This window comes from Pan troglodytes, chromosome 7 (genome assembly GCF_028858775.2).
Source record: "Pan troglodytes isolate AG18354 chromosome 7, NHGRI_mPanTro3-v2.0_pri, whole genome shotgun sequence".
NCBI lineage: Eukaryota > Metazoa > Chordata > Mammalia > Primates > Hominidae > Pan > Pan troglodytes.
In genome coordinates, this window is record NC_072405.2 from 78,051,393 (window position 1) to 78,064,704 (window position 13,312).

Genomic DNA, 13,312 nt, shown 5'->3' on the forward strand with positions numbered 1-13,312 from the left:
TGAAAATAAATGATATGAAGTACTCAAATTTTTATGATCTACCACAGTTGGATCCAGACAAGCTCACAACCACTCCCACCACCTGTATTAAGAAGTGGCAGACTCTATCCTACCTCTGTCAAATCTCACCACTCCTTCTTACCCTGCTCCCACCAGTCAGTCTAAGGAAAGAACTAGCAGAAAGAGAAGGGTCATTTAGGTGATCAGTCTCATGGAGTTACAGAATTTATGAAATGAGATCTTCCTTCCCAAGAGAGGTGGGGCACTGAGGGCAATCACTGGAAAAGACTGAAGAACCTATGAGTTAGGAGACTGGCTTCTGTTCCCATCAGGAGGCTCACTAAGCCATAGAACATGATCTTTAGTCTGTTTCTCACCTGGACATTTCTAGAGACAAGAGGCTTGCTGGACAGCTCACCAAAGAAGATAGTGCTGACTACTTGCTCTCTTGGCTCTCTGTGCCTCAGAAGATGGCTTCTGTGGCTCCATAGAGGTACAGATGATGAAGATGGAGCACATCAGCAGAAACCTGTAGCAGCAGATAGACCCTGACCAAGTTATAGTGAGGCCCGGGAGTCACTAGCTTGCCCACAGTGGATGCCCTATATTTCTTAAATAATAAGTGAATGACCAAACCATCAAATAATTTTTAAAATTTTCTGAATACAGCTTATAAATCTATCCATTTCTTATTTTTATTTTATTATACTAAGAACACTTAACATGAGATCTCCCCTTTTAAAGTGCCCAGTACATTATTGTGGACTATAGGTTTAAGTGACTTTTTGATACACCTCCAATGAGTCTTATATTTCAAGATGCATTTCAATTTTGTATATATTTCATATCTCCCTTCATATTTTATAATTTCCTTGAGACTAAGGACCAGGTTCTTTTTTTTTTTTCTTTTGAGACGGAGTCTCGCTCTGTCGCCCAGGATGGACTGCAGTAGTGCGATCTCGGCTCACTGCAAGCTCTGCCTTCCAGGTTCACGCCATTCTCCTGCCTCAACCTCCCCAGTAGCTGGGACTACAGGCACCCGCCACCACGCCCGGCTAATTTTTTGTAGTTTTAGTAGAGATGGGGTTTCACCGTGTTAGCCAGGATGATCTCGATCTCCTGACCTTGTAATCCACCCGCCTTGGCCTCCCAAAGTGCTGGGATTACAGGTGTGAGCCACCGCGCCAGGCCAGGACCAGGTTCTTACTTAACCTATTACTATATCCTGGATACCATATCAAGCTAGCGTTTTGAGCAGAGATACTGAAGAATGCTCCTAAATGAGTAAATAGATGAATAAATACCTAGTGTATCAAATGACCAATACACTTGCCTGAATCAACTTCTGCTACACACTGGTCACACATTCCAAGATTAATACAATTACTACTTTTGATCTTATCTGTAATTTTAGTAGAAAAGTTTAGGAAGAAAGGCCACTATTTCCTAGTGGCAGTAATGCCCCTCTAAAACCACCCTTGGTCTCATATCTCCATTAAGAACCTGTCCCTTCTCCTACTACCCTTGTACTGGCAATTCTCCAAAGGGTTGTCTACACTTGGATAAGGTAGTAACATTTACTGTGATTGTGTGTGTGTGTGTGTGTGTGTGTGTGAGAGAGAGAGAGAGAGAGGAAGGAAGGAAGGAAGGAAGGAAGGAAGGAAGGAAGGAAGGAAGGAAGGAAGGAAGGAAAAAAAGTTGAGGAATTCGGGGAAGAGACCAGGTCATGCATTCATTGGGATATGTTGAATTTAAGATGCCTCTGAGACATCCAGGTGAAATTGCTGAGTGAGCAGGTATGTGGTCATGGGGTTGGCTTATTCTAGGATGTCCTAGAATCCTGCATCCACAAATGTGGGCCTATCGCTGCTTCCACCCCAATTTCCACATAATACACATCAAATAAATGTTTGCTGAGTCAGATAAATTTAACATTTGTCATATTACCTTCATTTCTTATATCACAATGTTTTCTTCCTTTTATTTTTTACTTTCTCCTTGTTTCTTTCCTTCCTTCTTTTCTCTTGTTCTTTTCTTCCTTCTCCAACATATATTTATTTGAGTGCCTGTTATCTGCCAGAGATCATACTGAACCTCAAGAATATAATGTTTAGCAATCTAGGCAATACAATTCAGGACATAGGCATGGACAAAAATTTCATGACAGAGATGCCAAAAGCAATTGCAATGAAATCAAAAATTGACAAATCAGATCTAATTAAACTAAAGAGCTTCTGTACCGCAAAAGAAACTATCAACAGAGCAAACAGCCTACAGAACAGGAGAAAAACTTTGCAAACTATGCATCTGACAAAGGTCTAGTATCCAGAATCTATAAGGAACTTAAACAAATATACAAGAAAAAAACAAACAACTCTATTAGAAACTGGGCAAAGGATATAAACAGACACTTTTCAAAAAAAGACATGCATGCAGACAACAATTATATGAAAAAAATAGCTCAACATCACTGATCATTAGAGAAATGCAAATCAAAACCACAATGAGATTCCATCTCATGCCAGTCAGAATGGTGATTATTAAAAAGTCAAAAAATAACATGCTGGTGAGGTTGTGGAGAAAAAGAAACATTTATGCACTGTTGGTGGAAGTGTAAATTAGTTCAACCATTGTGGAAGACAGGTGATTCCTTAAAGACCTAAAGACAAAAATACCATTTGTCCCAGCAATTCCATTACTGGGTATATACCCAAAGGAATATAACTTATTCTATTATAACGACACATACAGGGTTATGTTCATTGCAGTATTATTCACAAGAGCTAAGAAACGGAATCAACCTAAATGCCCATCAATGATAGACTGGATAAAGAAAATGTGGTACATATACATTATGAAATACTATGCAGCCACAAAAAGAATGAGATCGTGTCCTTTTCAGGGACGTGGATGGAGCTGGAGGCCATTATCCTTAGCAAACAAACACAGGAACAGAAAACCAAATACCACCTGTTCTCACTTTTAAGTGGGAGCTAAATTATGAGAACACATGGACACATAGAGGAGAACAACTGACAAAGCGGCCTACTAGAGGATGGAGGGTAGGAGGAGGGAGACGATCAGGAAAAATAACATATGGTTACAAGGCTTAATACCTGGGTCATGAAATAATCTGCACAACAAACCCCCATGATACAAGTTTACCTAAGTAACAAACCCACACAGGTACCCATGAACTTAAAAATGTTTTTAAAAAAGAAAATAATGTTTAGCACAAACGAGTCATTTCCCTCTCCTCTGCAAACTTACAATACAGGGTAGAGAGTGATGTTATTTAAATAAATAAATAAATAAATAAATAAAATTAATAAGAAACAATGCTGTTAAGTGCTGTGAAGCAAAAGCACATGATATGTTACATGGGAGTGGCTGATGTAGCCTCACCTGGGTAAGGGATAAAGGGAAGCTTCTCTAATGAGGTGGGCTGAGAGCTGAAGGATGCATCAGTGTGAACTTGGAGTCAAGGTCAAGAGCAAGAATAAGGAGGGGTCTGGGCAGAGGACCCATGGTGGAAGGAGGACCACATGGCATTCAAGGCTCTGCAAGGTTCCTGTGGATGGTGATTAGAGGATCGTGGAGAAAGTACTGTAAAATGAGGTTTGCTTGCCATCCATTTTTACTTAATTTTTTAGCTTTCTCTTTTCCTGTTCTTGTGTATCCTTTTGTCTTCATTATTATATTTTATCTTTATTTTTCAATAGCTTAAATATTGAATAACTAAAGTAACATCAGCACATTTCATCATCCTCCCAAGTCTTGGATGTAAACTCTGAATCATAATTTGGGAAACATGGAAAGTTGGAAAAGAGTTCAAGGAGATTCATATTCTTAAAGAGCGTGAAAATGACATTTTAAAAATTTAAATAATTCATACTTTGAGGAGGAACAACTTAAAAGTGTCCAGTACCTATTGAATGGGAATACAGAGTGAATTATTAAAGGAGAATTAAAATACCTGTTCATACTTGTCTCTTGATTAGCCACCCACTTGTACGCCATTAGCTACAGTCGTTTTTTATCATTCTGCAGATTTTAATTGTTTTGATTAACGGCACGTATTCTTCAAATGCAGCACATTAATAAAAACTATAAAATGATGAAAAAAGAATTCTGCACAATCACCTCAATATATTATTTATCAGACCTGTAAATCAAATATTTTACACCAAGTTGTCTCCAGGTCATTCAGAGCTGGAATTTAAAAAAGCAAAGGTAGTGATAAATATATCTAAATTGACTTTACATTTATCATATATAAACATGATATATATGGACAATGTAGAACTGGGCCATAATCCCAAAAGGCACAATCCCAAGCATTGAAATCTCAAAAGATCAAAATCCTGAAAATACAGCCAGGCATGGTAGTTCATGTCCGTAATCCCAGCAGTTTGGGAGGCTGAGGTGGGCAGATTGCTTGAGCCGAGGAGTTCAAGTCCATCCTGAACAACATAATGAGACCTTGTGTCTACAAAAAAATCAAAAAAATTAGCTGGGCATGGTGGTGCATGACTTTAGTCCCAGCTACTCAGGAAGGTGAGGTAGCAGAACTAATTGAGCTTGGGAAGTTGAGGCTGCAATGAGCCATGATCACACCACTGCACTCCAGCCTGGGTGACAGAATGAGACCCTGTCTCAAAAAAAAAAAAAAATCCTGAAAATATAATTCTAGAAAAAATAATTTTAAAACATTCTTTTAAAAACATGTATTTGGCTGGGTGCAGTGGCTCACATCTGTGATCCCAGCACTTTGGGAGGCCAAGGCGGGTGGACCACCTGAGGTCAGGAGTTCAAGATCAACCTGGCCAACATGGCAAAACCTGTCTCTACCAAAAATACAAAAATTAGCCAGACATGGTGCAGACACCTGTAATCCCCGCTACTCGGGTGGCTGAGGCAGGAGAATCACTTGAACCCTGGAGGCAGATGTTGCAGTGAGCCAAGATTGCACCAATGCACTCTGGCCTGGGCGACAGAGACTCCGTCTCAAAAAAAAAAAAAAATATATATATATATATATATATGTGTGTGTGTGTATATATATATATGTATGTGTGTGTATATATATATATTCACATTTTTAAATGGGAATTTATTTGAAAAATGTATGAAAGCATAACGAAACATTTCATAGGCCACTTTACACAATAAATTAGGCAATAATAACTTACATATTTTTGTAAGCATAAATACTCAGTATACTAACAACAGTCACACAGGTACAACAGTTATGAGCAGATGAACCAGATTCAGAAAGAAATCAGTCAAAAAGAAACGAATAATTGTGTGCACCCAGCTTTATATCTGCCATCATCTGAAATACTATGAAGGACAGCCTAAGTCTTTATGAGATCAGTCAAGTTTGGATGGATCACCATCACATGTGCAGTCACCCAAAAAGCCAAGATCTCGAGAAATTTTATTTTTCACAAATGAAGATGTTCAAAAAGAACATCATTCCATTTATTGAGGAAGTTTCAACATTTTTACATACACGTACAATGCTTACACACAAAGTCAACATTGTGATAATGCACTTTCGTGGGTCAAATTTGTAAAACCCTGCATAAAACAAATTAGAAGTCTTTAAAAGTCTTTACACAATTTATACCCTAGTACTGGAAATGATGTGAAGATGAAATACACAGCATAGTGAATTAATGCTATGTGTGGATGGATGAAACTCATATACAATTGAGTAATTTGGCATGAGAGAATTCTTGTATTTTTCACCTGCATTTTCACTTTTTCTGTGATCTTTAAAACACTCACTGCACTTGAATTTGGAGAGTGTCTACAAATTCTGGAAGTATATGCTGTCCACTTGAAAGTCTGTTTATTGCTCATCTCTTGTAATTGAGCAATTTTCCACTTCCAGGCACCAATAATTATTAGCTTTTAAGCCTTATATTTCACCATTAAGTAACCTCATGTGCTTGAATTATCATAGTCTTTTGGTGAGGAAATAATTTTACAGATCTCTTCCATCATGTAACAAGGAATACAGTTAAAAAAAAATGCATCTGTGGTCCCAGCTACTTGGAAGGCTGAGGTGGGAGGATCCCTTGAGCCCAGGAGTTTGAGCCTGCAGTAAGCTATGATCGCACCACTGCACTCCAGCCTGGGTGACATAGCGAGATCCCGTCTCAAAAAATAAATAAAAAATAAACAATGATATTCATCATCCTCCAATACCAAATTTTTATTAGTCTCCAGAGAGACTGTTAGGGTTCTCCAGAGAGACAGAATCAATAGGATATCCATATAGATATATGAGAGGGTGTCGTGAGCAGTGCAAGGTCAAACATAATCACAACCTTGCACATTTATGTCTTTTTATAAGATTAGACTTTCATTGATGTTATTTTAATTATAAAAGCCACACACCATATGTAATTTCCAAGGAGGCAATTTTCTTTAGTACTCTCCATTTACTTGGTAGCCAAAGTTGTGCGCACGTGGACTCAAGCCACCTTACTAGTTAGTTAATAACATAAACCATGCATAAAATTATACTTAATCAATATAAATGTTTTAGATTAAATATTTCACATCAAACAAAATAACATCGAGAGAAAAAGGGATAGAAAAAAATGGGTTAATGAACAAGTTCAGGGAAAGTGACGTAGACAAAGAGAATGTCCAGGCCTAGTCTGGATAGTCTGTTAATGTCTTGTAAGGAAGTGTCTTTGATATGGACAGAGCCTTTGGCAGCAGAGGATGGGTGTTTATTATAAGTGACAGTAAGATGGTGTCTGTTAAGACGGCCATTTCAAGCTGCTGGAGTTATGGCCACAGAGTCCTCTGGTGAGGACTGATAGTAAAGAGTATGTTTGGTTATGTCCTTATTTGGTTGGATGTAGCCTTTACTGATTAGGCAAAATATTTGATCCTCATTGACAGGACGTCTTTTAAAAGGTAAGATGGAGTCTTTTTCTAAGATAGAATTACTTATGTCAAGCAGATTCTATACAGAAGAGATTTATTAGGGAAATTGGCTCACGTAATTACAGACCATCTGTAAGCTGGAGACCCTGGAAGAACCAGGGAAGCAGACAATGGTGTAACCCTCAGTCTCAGGATGAAGCCTCAGGACCCGAGGCACCACTGGTGTTAAGTCCTGGAGTCCAAAGGCTGGTGAGCCTGAAGTTCTGCTGTCCAAGAAAGTGGAAGAAAAGTCTGTCCCAGCTCCCAGAGACAGACCAGTTCACTTTTTGTATTTGTTCTTTCCAGACCCCTAACCAACTGGATGGTGACCACCATCACTGAGGGCAGATCCTCCCCACCTAGTCCACTCAGGCACGCGCACTGACCTCCTCTGGACACACCCAAAATAATGCTTTCCCAGATTTCTAGGTATTCTTCCATCCAGTCAAGCTGATATCTAGAATTAACTCCACAAATCTACCCTTTGTCAATATGGCACTCTTTAAATCTTAGTACATTTCCAAATAAAGACAATAATAAGGTCCTAGTTCCCCTAACAAGATGCAACTATCCCACGTACAACCAAAAACACACTAATCCCTTCCCCAAAATTTGACTTCCAGGATTTCAACATTAGGGATTTTATCTTTAGGGATAGTGATTTACAGAATTTTAGACTTAATTTTGATCAAGTGATTCTGATCTTTTGGGATTTTCATCTTTTGATATTTTTAGCATTCAAGATTATGGCATTCAGGATTGTGTCTTTCAGGATTATGGTTGGCACCAGGACAATATAATTTGTGGATAGGTGCTTGCAAATACCATACTCAGGTATTCATCTTTTTAAAACATTTTAAATTTATTTAAAAAAAGATATAAATTTTAAAATTTCTTAACTTAAAACTTTTTAAATTTCTTTAAAATGTCATTAAATAATTTTAATATAAAAACAAATAAATTGTTCTTTTGAAATGTATAGCAGAAATTTCAAATATGTCATAACAGTTTTTGTCTTTTTTTGATGTTGAGTATGTCAACTAGATTTCAGTCTGATTTTTGTTGTTGTTACTGTTGTTGTTGTGGAGATAGAGTCTTACTCTGTCACCCAGAGTGACGCCATCACAGTTCACTGTAACCCAAAACTCCTGGGCACGAGCAATCCTCCCGTCTCAGGTTCCAGAGTAACTGGGACTACTGGCACACACCACCATGCCTGGCTATGTTACTTTTTTGCAGAAACAGGGGTCTCATTTCATTGCCCAGATGGTCTCAAACTCCTGGCTTGAAGCAATCTTCTCACCTTGGCTTCCCAATCTGCTGGGCTTACAGGCATGAGCTACTGTTCCCAGACCCAGTCTACTTTTTAATATATGTTAAGTCACTAAATTTTAAGTAATATCATATTATGTTTGTGGACAAATCATTTTTTCATATTTAAATTAAATTAAATTAAATAGCATCATGGGTCACTTGATAAATGGGGGAATTTTGAAATTTACTTCATCTTATGAATATTATCAAATGTTACATTAAATAAACTTTATAAATAGAATTTTAACAATATGGTGATATTGTTTTATCTAAACTTATTTATAAATCACTTCACAAAAATAATGAAGTAATTATGAAAATTTTATAAAGGAGGTCTGTGAGATTATGTACTACTTCGAAAGTAATTCATTAATTAAAAATGTTGGGAAACTGTTCTAATCTACTTGAACTCTATCCCAAAGAGTTCCAGTGCACACAGTGGTTATAATATTAAAGGAACAGCACACCTGCTGGGCGTCTAACACTAACCTCTTGTTTTCTTACCACAATTCTTTTTTATCTTCTATAACATTTTACAACTAAGTGTTAATACACACATGCATATACACCCACACTCAGACAATTGAAGAAAATAATATTCACAGTCCTCCCCATTAAAATGTATGTGCACCCAAGTAAGTAAAAATAACCTCCTGGATTTTTTTAAGAAATAAGGCTTCCAGAAAATCTTTTAAAACTTAAAACCATAGCTATAGAAATGATTTGTGCTGCAAGTATTTAAGCCCACAAGGTCAGCCTTGATTGGCAGTTAGAATTTTACATACCTCAAAATGTGTATGATTTCAATTAAGTTCTAAATCACTTTAGGTGAAAGTATGCAAAGAAAATTATTTTCCTACTGGAGAATAACAGGGACTTAACTTGGCTCCCTGAGGTCTATACAAAGCACTTAATCTCTTTTCCTCAGTTTCTAGCTGGGAATTACATCTCTACAACATAGAGATGGGATGACCAAATAATCTAACATCTATACCAAGCTTTGAAGTTTAGTAAAACGGATGTGCTGGTTGGGTAGCAGTGCTATTGTTTTCATTGTGTTTCATTACTTTCATAACCCAGGGTTTCCATTGATGAAAGCCTACAACAAAGCATTCATGGTGTGTGTGTGTGTTTCAAACTGCCACATTAGTGACTGGCTGTGTATACACACAAAACATCTATGTATTCATTGGCAAATTAGTATGAAGTGTTTATTATTTAATAATTTAAATAAAAAATTTTTCAACCTTTCCATTCTTTCAACTTTTCTTCAGAGTCACCAGAATTATTTCACTAATACAGATCAGAAGTGCTCTTAAAGCACACACCCTCCATTAGATAGCAACATTTATTTCACAGACCTAATTTTGACCTAAAAAATAAAATTTTATAGCCTACAAAATGAATAAGTCATCAAGAAGAGCTGATACTTAAAATATGCACACATGATGAGATCAAAGATTGCCAAATCAATGTGACTTCTTAAAATCCTGGAAAAATGAGAGCAAGACATCTCATTGACATCTATTAGAAGTACCTTAGTAAATTAAAACATTTTTCTCTTCCCCTTTCTTTGTCAATTTCTATTTGAGTAATATAAAGGCTTATGTTCTCAACTGGAGCCAAAGAAACACCTATTACCATTGAGGTTTAGATAATTTTTTTTCAATTTTTCATAGGACCTACACAGAGTCCTTATCTGCAAAAACTAAGATGTGAATTTTATAAAATGCATTTGCCACACAAATAAGGATTCATTTTAAAACACTAATCTATTTAAAATGACACTACTTTTTCTTTCCTACATTAAATTTATTCTGAAAGTGTTAAATTAATAATAATTAAAAGTGTTTTAGTTAGAAATAACAACCATTTATGAGAAATGACAAAATAATACGAAGGATGTTGAAAGTAGTCTACATATCCACAGAAATGCAGTCTCACTGATGTAATCTTATTAGGAAACTATACACATCTTCAAATGATATACTGTGACATAGTTTTGTAGCTATTGCTTTATGTGTATTCATTGTTCATTATGGGCTAAATGCTGAAACATGAATGAATGAACAGATGAATGGATTGCCTCAGAGACCATGTGATATTTTTAACATCAAAAATGGTGATAAATATTTATTCTTCAAGAATAAGTTCAGAAATGACAAGACCATTAAAAGCAAACTCTGATAAATAATAAAGCTAATCAGGATTTGGTGAATGGTAGAGAAAAATGTGTTCATTTGTTTAGCATCTACTATGTGCTTGCCACATAGTAAAACTGCTGGTTTCCAATCCTCTTTTTCTGCCTAAAACCCCAAATTTAGTTTTTTCCCCTTTCCCCTGCTAACTAAAACAAAGCAAAGTCAACCCCATTCCCAGATCCCGGGCTAGACCCTCATAAATCTAAGCCAATCAGTACACATGGAATTACCCTAGGAGCTCTTATTGGGTGAGAAGTGGGCATGTCATTTTGGCCCAATTAGACTGACAAAAAAGATTTCTATTCCCTGATCAGGAGATTTTTCTCTTCCTCTCTCTGAACATGAAAAAAGAGGCCTGTTTTTGCCCGTTTCTAGCAGTCTTTGACAGGTTGGTTTTCCTGAAGTCATGAGGGAAATCAGCCTGAGGTTAAAGGAATAAACACAGCTAATGGCAGGGTCCAGAGAATATCAGAGAAGCAGAGCTGGAGTCCTCATATAACATGACTGGTGCCCACCAAATCTCTGAACTTCTTGATGTGAAGAATAATACTTTTCCTATTTTTAAGCTAGTTTGAGTAGAGTTTTTCTTTCCCTTGAAAAAAGCATCTTAACTGAAAGAATAAGAACAATAACACTAATCATTTGTTGAGAAATTACCATTTGCCAGATATTGCAGCAAAAATTAAAATTCCTAATTCTCAGTATAGCTCTGCTCTAATTTTCATTTAATTGATGAGGAAAATGAGTTTAAAGAAACTAAGTGTTTTACCTCAAAAATATATGTATATATATTTTACCAATTTTAAAGTAATTTTAAAAATATATTAATACAGTTTTTTTTAAATGAGGTACCTTATTCACAATATCTTGTTATCAGTGAGTGAATTATGATTAGAATCTGGGATCCTCTAGCTTTAAAACTCGTGCAAAGTACTTTATGCATCTTCACATTTGATGTTCACCACAGCCCTACAATGTACTATCATCAACACCTTAGAAATAAAGCATCTGTGCAAGTTAGTAATTAATTTGGCTGTTAATAATGGAAAACCAACTACAGTGGTTTAACCATACAAATGTTTATTCTTACATATAAAAGGAATTTTGTACTACACAATTCTGTGCTAGTAAGGTGGCTTCACAAAATTATAACTAACCAAGCTCCTTCTATCATACTATTCCATCATCCTAATCCAAGGGCTACTACACACAAAGTCTCCTCATGGTTCATAATTGCTGCTGAAGTTCCAGTCATCAAGACTGTACTCCAGTCAGTAAAGCAAAAGATACTTCTTCTAGATTAATTCACTTTCTTAGTCACATTGCCTCACTTAACTACAAGGGAGGCTGGAAAATTTGTTATTTTATCTGATGTCTTGCTGTTTCAAATAAAATTATGATTCTGTAACTAAGAATGAAAAATAAAATGAATATTGGTAAGATAGAAATCTTTGCCTTAGCATAAGAACCTTAAGGAAGTAATAAGACTTGCATAAGGTTATACAACTAGGAAGGGTAGTGACTCAGTATGTGAACTATGGCTGTAGAATTCCAAAACTCAAGTTCCTAATTTTTATGCTGCATTTCCTCCCTAAGTAGATGCATGAGTTATACAGCATAAAGAAATGGCACCACATGATAAAACAAAAATTAAAAATGATGTTAGGTATTCATTTATGAGTTAAAAATTAGACTCATTACTTTAGAGTTATACTTTTAGTATGTGTAAAATTTACTGACATAAAATAAATGGTATATAGCAAAGTTAATCTAATATAATTTAATGACAGCATTATCATTGATATGTTGGCTTCTGTAGATAAACAGGTATGCCCTTTAAGCACTACATTTACAAGCTTATCATCATTTTTTAAATTGTCAATTAATTTAGCCCTCTGTAGAATTATGCTATTCACCCTATATTCCTAACTCATAGAGCAGCATGAATTAGATTCTTTATTCAAATGATGTATAAGCATTATTAAAATGTACTTCTGTTGTGCTGAAGGAAAGGAAAATGCATGTGAGGACAGAATTAAAAGAGCAGAATGCCTAGATTCCAGTCCCGACTTCACCCCCAGCTCACTCTGTGATCCTAAATGGAGGCAATTTGGGCCTCCATTTCTGCATTTTTTTTTTTGAAAGACATCTGAGTTTCTTTTATTATAAAATTCCCAAATCCTCATGTTCATTGAAAGTAAGATCTATACCTTAGCTTTTGGATAGGAAGAAGTAGGCAAAGATCTAAAGAGGAAAAAAAAATAAAATTAAAAAATAAAATCCTAGGCTTTCTCTGCTCAAATTATGGTTTAACAGAACCTGTGGAAATAGACTGAAATAGACTATTTGGGCTCCCTGTGTGTTCTGGTATACATCATTAACCTGGCATTTCTCTGAATGCAGAGGAGAAAATGGCCCTCTTTGCAAAACTATGTTTCAGAGTTCTGAATTTGATAGTCTTATTGATTGTAAGTAGAATTTATACAAGTTCTATTTATTATCTCATCTATGCCTAAAATTGAAGGAACCAATTCCAACTGATAATCAAATACTGGGAATTCATAAAAAACAAATTAGGTAGCTCTACATTACAACTAATATTGAAAGAAGTCCAATACATGTTGTTAAATAAAATAAAATTAAGGTGCAGAACAGAGGGTATAGTCTAAAGGCATTGCCACAAAAAAGTATATTTTTAAAAGTATATGTTAACTATAGTATATATTAAAAGTAAGTATATATTAGCTGGGCATGGTGGCTCACGCCTGTAATCCCAGCACTTTGGGATGCTGAGGCAGGTGGATCACGAGGTCAGGAGATCGAGACCATCCTAGCCAACATGGTGAAAC